Source organism: Aegilops tauschii, chromosome 4 (genome assembly GCF_002575655.3).
Source record: "Aegilops tauschii subsp. strangulata cultivar AL8/78 chromosome 4, Aet v6.0, whole genome shotgun sequence".
Taxonomy (NCBI): domain Eukaryota; kingdom Viridiplantae; phylum Streptophyta; class Magnoliopsida; order Poales; family Poaceae; genus Aegilops; species Aegilops tauschii.
Genome location: NC_053038.3, coordinates 525,562,217 through 525,573,098, shown reverse-complemented (window position 1 = coordinate 525,573,098; position 10,882 = coordinate 525,562,217). Strand labels below are relative to the sequence as shown.

Sequence of the window (10,882 nt, the reverse complement as noted above, 5' to 3'; positions counted from 1 at the left end):
GATCATATTTACATGCAGGCAAACACGCAATACCTGTACACACTCATACCTCGTCCGGACCAAGAACGACGAACCTGGCCAAAAGAACAGACCTCTCGATCGAACCTATTATTCTCATAGTGCGAACATGTAGCACGAAGACGACGCCGATTGATACCGGACGCCTCAGTTCATGATATACCATAACTACTACTCCCTCCGTTCCAAATTACTCGTCGTGGGTGGTTACCACGACGAATAATTTGGAACGGAGGGAGTAGCTACGAAAGCCGGGCATGCATGCATGCACGGACTACGTACATAACCACGTAATGATCGACCTACCGATTACGGCGAACCGGTAGTATTGTATGGCGCCTGGCCCTGGTGACCATGACCGGGGCCGGTGCTATGGCCGGGAGTCGTCTCTTTATCCATGGCCTCAACCGCAGGGAAGCTACTGCCGCCGCCGCTTCCCTCAGAGAGCGTCCCGCTCGGAACCGTGGTTGCCGCTGCAACCCTCGCACAGTGAACTACCCTCGGCATGGTGGTGGAGTGCGCGACCAGGAGGAGGGTGATGGCCATGGCGGCAAAGGCTGAAGCAGATGATGATTTGTTGGCCATATTGAAAGCCACACTAAGCCACCACTAGAGGTTCTTGGTCTGTGAGTCGAGTCTTGACGAGGCAGAGGCGTCCATTTGTGGCCTTATATAGCCGCCTGGTTAAGTGGTGATTACGTTTTGGTGTTGGTGACGCAAAAGTGTTGCACATGCATGCAAGCATACGATGCTTCTTTTCATGAGACGATAAATATATACAACTCAATCTGATGTTCCATCTTATTTAACAAAGTGATGGTCCTATATTCTAGGAGGCAGTATTAGAAACCACAAGCGTGAAACGGAAAAAGGTGCCTGTCTTGTGCACAGCACAATATACTGCCACAAAGAATGCCGCATAGATATGGAAATATTCTGTCCAAGGTTTCCCTCAGATCGAGCGCGTGGTGTTGTCACCTGTACCTAACCTTCTCTTTCGAATCTTGTACTCCCACTTGGACGTTGTTTATCATCAAAATTAAAGCTCATGGTCCCTTTAGAATGTAAAGCCATGCCTCCGGAATCATTAAAGAACTTCCATATGTCACACTCTCGTGTGCCCATGAATCACCTGACCATTAATTCTCGACCGAATAATACATTAAGAACAACAGCTCTATTTTGTTTTTGTTTTTCTCTACTTTATCTATGCGGCAAATGGATCCCGGGGTTTTACATAAGTTCTCATCATAATTTCAAGTGATCTACACCATTTTATCATTTTGTCTCTACGGCATCACTAAGCCATACTACATTACTCAGTTATACCTAAAATGTACTAGGGTGACAAGGATATGGTATTACCAACTACTCCACCAACTATTCATGGTTGCCTTAGAGTGTAGATCCATGCCTCGGAAATCGTTAAGGGCTCCTGAACACTACCGCGTGCCAATGTCAATTGCAGTTTGAATGAGTGATATAGGACACTAAATTAGATAAAGGTGATACCTATTTTGCAGAACAGCAAGCACATACGTACACTGCCACCATCCCACCACCCACACAGTGGCAATTGAAGACATGACTCACTGAGCTTCAAGATTAGTGATGTCAACTATCAATGGGAGCATCCAGTACCACACGGTTCAAAACGCACGCAGGGTTCATCTTCATCACCCCAAAATACTTCAATTCCAGTTTACATATTCAAAAGACACACAGAGTTCATCATCATCATCACACAGTTGTCCGCCTAATAAGGATTAGACGCCCAAGAAGAAAGCCAAATTAGAATGTAGTCGCTTGGTATGTGTTATGCATGGTCGCTCTTTGCTGTCTAGTTCATCCACCAGATCGCTATAGTTGAATGGAGACATAGTTCATCTTCATCACCACACATTTCTCCACTCCTACCGGCCTACCTCTCTGTTTCAGCAGCTATCACCTTTTTTTTTTTGAGACAAAGCTATCACCTAACTACATGGCAGCTCACACCGATCTGGGCCAAGGAAGCGTGGATTGGGGCCATCTTTGTCTTAGGGCCTGGCCCTTGGCGGCCTCCTCTTCTCGTCAGTCAAAGGTACAAAAAATAAAAATCATAAAAAATAGAAGTCATTTGCTCTAACCCAAAGCATAAACAAAGACATGTGTAGTCTCTCAAACAAGAACTTTACTATATATAAAAAATAAAGCGCTTCTCTGAACCTGTCTTCCTCGGTGGTAGGTGTATTTGTGTTGTGGCTCTTCCCCTCCAGCTCCAGAAATTAAAGGAGGGTGGCACAGAAGCGTGGAGGACGCAAAATACTGCGCAGACTTCATCACTGGGAAAGTGCCAAAGTGGCAAGTGTTGGGTGCTGCAGGGGCTTTGAAAGTGGTAAGTGCGGGAAGCACACGACCACGTTGGGCTGGCTATGATGTGTTTATACTTTTGGGATGGATTACTAACCTGGCCAGAATTCTGTTCGTGCCATGTCCACACCAAACAAACGAAAAAGCATGGATGGAGACACTTCGCTGTAAAAAGGAAAAAAAATGGGCATGAAGACACACCACAACTTGTTCTGCACCATTCTCAGGAAAAAAATGTGCTGCAGCAGCCGGCGCGAGGCGACCAATTGTTTCTTGCTTAGCATCCTATGCATGTAGGAGTATCAGCTAGCATACACTGCACTGGGAGCAATCGCTATGGCTGATCACACGCTCCCAATCGTGTGGACTGGTTTAAAATTATGCGCTTGCTATTGATCAGATGCCTAGAATTTTTTTCAGGCCTCAATCAACAGCTTAGAGGGTGAGATAGGGAAGTCATAGCTGGCTGTGTCGTTGCCGGCGAGCTTGAGCCAAGACCTTGTTGGAGGCGGAGATGATGTGTCCCGCAGCGGCTTGTCGTGCTGTTTCTGTTGGAGGAGAGCAAGGGGTTGGCTGGCTTGTGTTTGGTTCCATGTCGATCGGATTATATGACGCCCGACCTCGATACGGGGACGCATCAGTGTCGCCGCTGAAGCAGTGGAAGGGAGTGACTTATTCGAGTCGGAACAGTTAGGATTTAGGCTGGAGGGGGGTTTGTGCAAGAGGAGGAAGAAGGGTGCGACCGGAGGGGGTTCCCATGGGAGGAGAAAGAAGGTATGACACAGTCGGATTCTGATCATTGGTGCAGAAAAAAAGTGATGGGAAGCAAAAAAAAAAAAACTAGTTGCCTGTGAAATGGCGAACCCTTTAAAATAAATTTAAAGCGCAAACACCACGACTCACTCGTGCAGGCCTGGTCATCGTTTTGGCACTCGCTTGATGGGTGTCAAACAACCTTTTTTTCCCTTCCATAGAGAAATGGCTAGAAGCAACTCTGGCAGTGTTGTCAAAATCGCAGCCTTCAAAGATAGTTTACTTTGTGAGAGCCATAGCTGCAGGTAGAATAATTGGAGAAAGGTAGACAAATATACTGGAAATAGAAGTATTTGTCTTCTTATGCTCTCTTACGCAAAACTTCCACTTGCTTGTACCAACAGAAAAAGGGGTAAGTTTTGCACGTGAAAAAAACTGAGTCATTCATTATCAAAACTAATTTCCGGTTCATGTGCAACCAGCAATGCAAGTACACCATGTGATGCATTAGAGAATAAAATATCAACATCTTCAATACCTTAATTGTTTGAAAATACTTTTCATGATGGATCACATTATATAATTTTGGTGTTGTAGATATTGATATATTTTTCTAGAAACTTAGTCAAACATGTACATGTTTGACTTTTGAAAAAATTAATAAACCTTATATTTTGAAATCGGAGGGAGTATTTATAGATCCTATGTGAATGTCAACAGAAGGTCATCAGTATATTAGAGCTTTCAAGAAATATGTACCGGAAGTTGTCAAACTTGTGTACCTGAAGTTATTTGATCCAAATAAGAATCCTGTATGTTGTATTGAGTTCATGTGATTTGTTACCCAAACCCAGATGTCTTGGACCGAGTCTGGGTGGTGGTGGTGGTTACTGCTTCGTCACCCTGTGCTCCGTCTTGCAGCTCGTGCGCGACGTTGTCTCATCTGCTGCCATTACTCGTCTTCTCTCTCCTTGCCCCATAAGGACACCACATGGTGGCGCTGCAGCCTATAGTTCTTGCCATGCTCTCCGTGCTCCGCCTCGTCTTTGACCAAAAATAAGGTTAAGCGGGTGGTCGCCGGACCCTGCAAGGCGGAGGCAGCGTCTCATGTGGGGAGGCCGGGGACAGCAGTCAGGGCGGCGCCCCTGCTAAGCGGCGGCGATGGGAGCCTTCATGGCCGGCAGTGTGGCGGCTGCGTGCGCATGGGTGGCTCCGATGGCTGCGGATTTGGTGTCCTGTCCAGATCCATCTCGGTATGGCCTTGGCTGGCCGGTGGCGCGAGGAGGACCGGTGAAGGGCGGCTGGAGGCTCCTTGCCGGCGTGCCGATGGCTCGTCTCCATGGCGAGGCTCCGTTCAGTTCCAGCCAGCTGCGAGGTTGGGGGGACGCGACTTCCTGTGAAAATTGCGCCGACTTCGGTCATGGTGAACTATGGTGGCATCTATGACGGCATTCCCTTCTCGAGGCATCGTTGTTGCAGGTCGTGGCACCCCACTCGTGATGCTCCGGGGGAAACCCTAGATCTGGATCTACCGGATCGGACGATGATGGTACCTTTGATGCCGTTGTCCCTCCTGAATACATCGTTTTGGAGCAAGTGCTGATTGGACGGGACAAGCGGAAGACCCAGAATATTTTGGTGCACCATTTGGCTGTTCTACAGGATATTTTCGTTCTCTGTTGCATGTGCCCATTAGTTTCTACTCTCACATATATGTACCTTGTGCATGTCCTACCACCATTTCTCCCAACCCAGAACAGAATAGAACAAAGCTAGCAGTCACTCATAGGTAGCCACCATGGACGTGGCCTCGCTGCTGCTCCCCTTGGTCCTGGCGCTGGTGGCGATCCCGATCTCGCTCGCACTACTCGACTGGCTGCGCCTTCCGCCAGGCCCGTGTCCGTGGCCGGTGGTGGGCAACCTGCGTCAGATCAAGCCCGTGCGGTGCCGCTGTTTCCAGGAGTGGGCGGAGCGGTACGGGCCTATCTTCTCCGTGTGGTTCGGCTCCTCCCTCATCGTTGTCGTCTCCACGCCGGAGCTGGCCAAGGAAGTGCTCAAGGAGCACGACCAGCAGCTCGCCAACCACACCCAGAACCGCTCCACCCAGCGCTTCAGCCGCAACGGCTAGGACCTCGTCTGGGCCGACTACGGCCCGCACTAGATCAAGGTGCGCAAGCTGTGCAATCTCGAGCTCTTCACGCAGAAGCGACTCGAGGCGCTCCGCCGCATCCGGGAGGACGAGGTCACTGCCATGGTCTCGTCCGTCCACCGCGCAGCCACCGGCCCCGGTAAGCAAAGCAAGCAGCCGAGATTTCATGTTCTTTCTCACCTCCGAACACTGATATTACTTATGCCATGCATTATACTCCCTCTGTCCTATAATATAAGAGCGTTTTTGACTACTGGTGTAGTATAAAAAACGCTCTTATATTATGGGACTAGTGTCAAAAACACTCTTATATTATAGGACAGATGGAGTATATGGTTGCTGCTGCAAATTGTCGACGAATTGCTTTCTCCTGTTAGACTCGTGTTGGGATGGGAGTTCGTTGGATTAGAAATGTTTAACTGTTGTGTACCTTTCTTAGTGTCAAGCTTGCATGAAAAGAAGAAAAAGAGCACTGCCATGCGCAACGATTTTGAATCTGATTTCAGTACCACAAACAGTACGAGCCATCCATCGAAGCGTCGTGCCAAGGCTGGATGTCGAAGCATTGTACACAGTGATTCTGACAGAAAAAGCCTTCATAGCAAGATTTTATAAGATTCATACCATAATTCTAATTGCAACATTCGTAGCGAAATACAACAAGATTCATAACCACTGATTTAAATAGCACTCTGTACCGTTTTGAGCAATGTCTTGCTAAATGAAATTAATGTACAATATATCGTTTGCTACACCGCGATATAGATTCGCTATAGCAGATTTTAAAGGATGCACTATTTTGTCGTAGAACACTATTTTTTTTCCTTGTTAATACAACACAATTTTACTTGCAAAGGTCATAGTAAAATACTATAAGATTCATAGCAATATCCTATTGAGTTGAGTTGTAAATTAATTGTTCCAATATTTTTAGGTAATGAAGGAAAGCCACTGGTTGTGAGGAGTCACCTTGCCATGGTGTCTTTCAACAATATAACAAGGCTAGTTTTTGGGAAGCGGTTTATGAATGCAAATGGTGACATTAACGAAGAAGGGCAGGAGTTCAAGAGTATTGTCAACAACGGTATCAAAATTGGTGCATCTCTCTCTATTGCTGAATATGTATGGTACTTGAGATGGCTGTTTCCACTTAATGAGGAGCTTTACAAGACCCACAATGAGAGAAGGGATCAGCTGACCAAGAAGATCATAGAAGAGCATGAGAAGGCCCTCAAGGAGAGTGGTAGCAAGCATCATTTCGTGGATGCACTGTTGACTCAGAGAACAGTATGAGCTTAGTGATGACACAGTTTTCGGACTTCTATGGGTATGATGGATGCCCCTTCAAAATTTAATTAACATATCTTCATACAGTACATTTTGATTTTAGTGTCATAAGATGAGATGCTGTGCTAACTTTTAATGTGGAATAAAATATTAATGCCTTGTCAGTGCTCCCATTATTTGCATAAATGCTGCATTCCCTACCTTTTTATTGCATTGATTGATTTTTGGGAGAAGGGAAAGTTTAGCCAAATTTACTAGATATACGTTTGGTGAGATGCCACTCTCTCAAGGTTGGTGTAAAATGCTATCTCAAAAACAACTCAAAAAAAAAGGTTGCTGTAAGATGATGGGATTGGAAAATGCATGTTTATTTTCTCTTTATAAATATTCCCTCCTTCCCATATTAATTATTGCACAAAGGAATGTATCTAACACTGATATACGTCTAGATACATTCGGCTGAGCAACAATTAATACAATGCCAAACTTGTTCATACTGGTAAACCAGTGTAATCTTTGTCACTGGATGTCTCCTTGTATATTCCTATATTGCACATGTCAAACTTGTTCATACCGCTAAATCAACATCGAAGAAGTACTCCCTCCGTCCAAAAAAGCTTGTCCCAAGCTTTTCTCTCAAATGGATGTATCTAGCACCAAGTTAGTGCTAGACACATTCATTTGAGGGACAAGCTTTTTCGGAAGGAGTACACGATATCTGCTATGTGATTGGCCCTCTGGTGATTTCTTTAGTGCTTACCACCCCAAGATTTGTTCCTCGTGCTCAGGACATCATCACTACTGGAATGGACACGACAGTCATATCAGCCGAGTGGGCAATGGCAGAGCTGGTTAGGTATCCCAGGGTGCAGAGGAAGCTAAAAAAAGAAGTTGGACAGTGTGATTGGCCGTGACCGGGTCATGTCCGAGACTGACTTCCAAAACCTGCCGTACCTGCTAGCCGTCGTCAAGGAGTCCCTCCGGTTGCACCCGGCAACGCCGCTCATGCTGCCCCACAAGGCCAGCGCAAGCGTCAAGGTCGGCGGCTACAACATCCCAAAGGGCGCCGATGTCACGGTGAATGTGTGGGCGATCGCTCGCAATCCCGATGTCTGGAGCAACCCGCAGGAGTACAGGCCGGAGCGTTTCCTGGAGAAGAGCATTGACATCAAAGGTGGTGACTTCAGGGTGCTCCCCTTCGGCGCGGGCCGGAGGGCGTGTCCTGGCGCGCAGCTGGGAATCAACCTCGTGGCCTCCATGATCGGGCACCTTCTGCACCATTTCGAGTGGTCTCTGCCAGAAGGTACCATGCCGGAGGATGTTGACATGACGGAGTCCCCCGGAATCGTCACATTCATGAGCATGCCGCTGCAGGCTGTTGCCAAGCCGCGCCTGGACAAGGAGGAGTTGTACAATAGGGTCCCGGTTGAGATGTGAGCAAGGTTTTGAATTCTGAATGATTTTTTTTCTCATGGGGGACAGAGATTCCAGGTTACCACGTAACCATGAAATACCAGACAAATTTCAGGCGAAATTTAAATCAAATTTTGAATTCAAAATTATGTACCACTTATATACATTATTATTGAACTAAATATATTCAGAAACTGTCTGGTTAGGTCCGCATGACCGAGGGCCAAACCAGCAGCCTATATATATGGTTGGACTCGATATGGAAGACCCTAGTTACCACTACACCATCGCTATTTAGGTGTGATATGTTTCAGTTCCTGCCTATCTAACTACACATCGACAGTTTAATTTTTTTTTTTTGAAAGTTCTACCATTTGTTTTACTCGGTATATGGGTTTCTCATGGGGCAGCGAAATTTGTCGTTAGCGGGTGGTTTGTCAAAAAAAAATCCTTGGATGTGAGCAGCTTGGAATGTTTTTTGAAGGAGCGGCATGGACTGTTACACCGTTGAGGATTTGTCCCTCCTTGAAAAAAGGTGTTTGATTGAGCTCATGTTATTGTAAACTGGGTGTTAACTTTCCTTTGAAATCGTAAAGTTATAGTTTGAGATTGTTCAAACTTCTTGATGGCTCTCGGCAAAGACGCGCCAAGTGGCAACCCCCTTGGCTCTTGGAAAACTGTTTGCCCAGTGCCCGACGGATGGTTCTCGACGAAATTGAGTTTTCTTGAGAGGTGTACGCCGAGTACTCTTTGCCGAGAACAATTATTGGCAAAGCCTTTGCCAAGTGTTTCTGGCACTCGGCGTAGAGTGAATTTCCAGTAGTGTTTGTTCTACTTTGATTATGTACTTTGGTGTGTATTTGTATAGGATTTTGATTTGTACTAATGAAAAAAATTAGACAATGTATTTGTCCACCTATTACCTAATGCTATCCATGTAAATGATGGTTGAATATCGTTTTCTTGATGAAACTTGGCACTGTGTTCACATTTTAGGTCCTCTTAGGGCATCTCCAAAGTTGTATGTCAAACTGGTCGTAACTGCGCGGTCCGGACAGTTTGAACCCTCCAACGTTGTCCTCCAAACTCCGCGGACCGGTCCAAATGTCTGAATTCTCACAAAATAGAAGCAAACAGGTAGGAGGTTTGCAGGCGTCCGGACCTATGTCACGCACGCTACTGACTGCCCGGACCCACATAGCTAGTGACAGATCGAATAACTTTGGTAGTGGGCAGATTCGACTGGATCTATATTGCATCATCGACCGGTACTTCTGTGTTAAAGACGACAAGGGCAAGGGCACAACCACCGGCGCTAAAGCCCAAACCGCCCAATAACGTGTCAGCCTCTTAGGAATCCCCTACCAAGTTGCCTTAGGAAAAAAATGAATCCCCTACCGAGTCCATCGTCATTCTCCTCTAAATCCCCGTTGCTGAGCCGCCCAACCCGCTCCGTGCCACCGCACCACGCTGTGGTCCTTCGTCTGGCACTGCACCGCTTCTACGTGACACCAGCCACTTCTGTCGGCACCCAGTCCCGCGACACGTCGGTGCTGCACAGCCGCCCACTCGGTTCAGCTGTGCACTGCGCCTCCCGCTGCTGTGCGCCGTCTTTCAAGAAGAGGCCAGAGGAGCAAGCGTTGCAGCTAGAAGCAGTCGTCACAACATTTGTTCCGACACCATACTCTACAGCGCATCAACTATCAAATTACACTTGCGCAGTGGCGGAACCAGAACTTTTGTGGAGCCTGGGCAAGTTAAGCCTAAGTGTACAATCTAGAATATCACAATTCGAATATTCGGATACACATCATATAAGATAGCACCAAACTTCTGAACCACAAAACCACATTAATAATGAAGTGAAAACATGAATGTAATAGTCACAAAAAATGTAATTTTAAAATGAACTAATATATAATATATCAATATCCGTTTCATAGACCAAATAAAGTTGAGACTTGACAAGAAAGATTTATAACCAGCCTTGCATAGAGACAAACTCGGCATGTTGCCAACAAAAATAAAGCTATCCATACCAGATGTCATTGTGCAATTTCTTCCACCACGAAAGCATCTCGCACTTGTTGATTTTTGCGAAAAGAAAGACATATATCTATATTTGGTTTTGTTCTCGTCAATCTACTAGGAAAACCAAGATTGATAAAAATCCAATCTTTTCTGTACCCCTACAGGTACCTCAAAGAAGGATAGGAGGAACATCGGCATGCTCATGACTACCGAGTTGATAAGGACCAACCGCCCCCATAATATAAGGGCTTTCCCTTCCACCAACTCCACTTCTTTTCAAATCGATCTTCAATACATTTCCACTCTTTATTAGTGAGTTTACAATGGTGTATTTGGATGCCCAAATAGGTAAATGGCAAAGAACCTAGCTCGCAACCAAACAACTGTTTATAACTATCATGTTCATCTTTGGCACGCCCAAAACAGAATAATCCAGTTTTGCTGAAATTAATTTTGAGCCCGGACATTTGTTCAAAAAGGCACAAAACTAACTTCATATTCCTTGCCTTAGCTGGATCATGTTCCATCAAGATAATGGTGTCATCTGCATATTGTAGAATGGATACCCCACCGTCCACCAGATGTGGGATAAGACCCCCTACCTGGCTGCCTTCTTTCGCTTTTTTGATAAGAACGACCAACATTAAAAAGGATACGAGACATCGGATCTTCTTGCCTCAGTCCTTTCTGCATTTGGAAGTAATGGCCTATATCATCATTAACCTTACTTCCAACGCTGCCTTCCTGTACAAAGGATTCGACCTGCTTCCGCCAGGTTGCATCGAACCCTTTCATACGCAAAGCTTGCTGTAAAAATGACCACTTCACTTTATCATAAGCCTTTTCGAAATCCACTTTAAAGACCACTCCATCGAGTTT

General features: G+C 46.0%; 1 pseudogene; it reads left to right on the top strand.

The window, feature by feature from the left end:
- Positions 1 to 4,734: 4,734 nt before the first annotated feature.
- Positions 4,735 to 8,107, top strand: LOC109732373 (cytochrome P450 98A1-like; annotated as a pseudogene).
- The last annotated feature ends 2,775 nt before the right edge of the window (positions 8,108 to 10,882 follow it).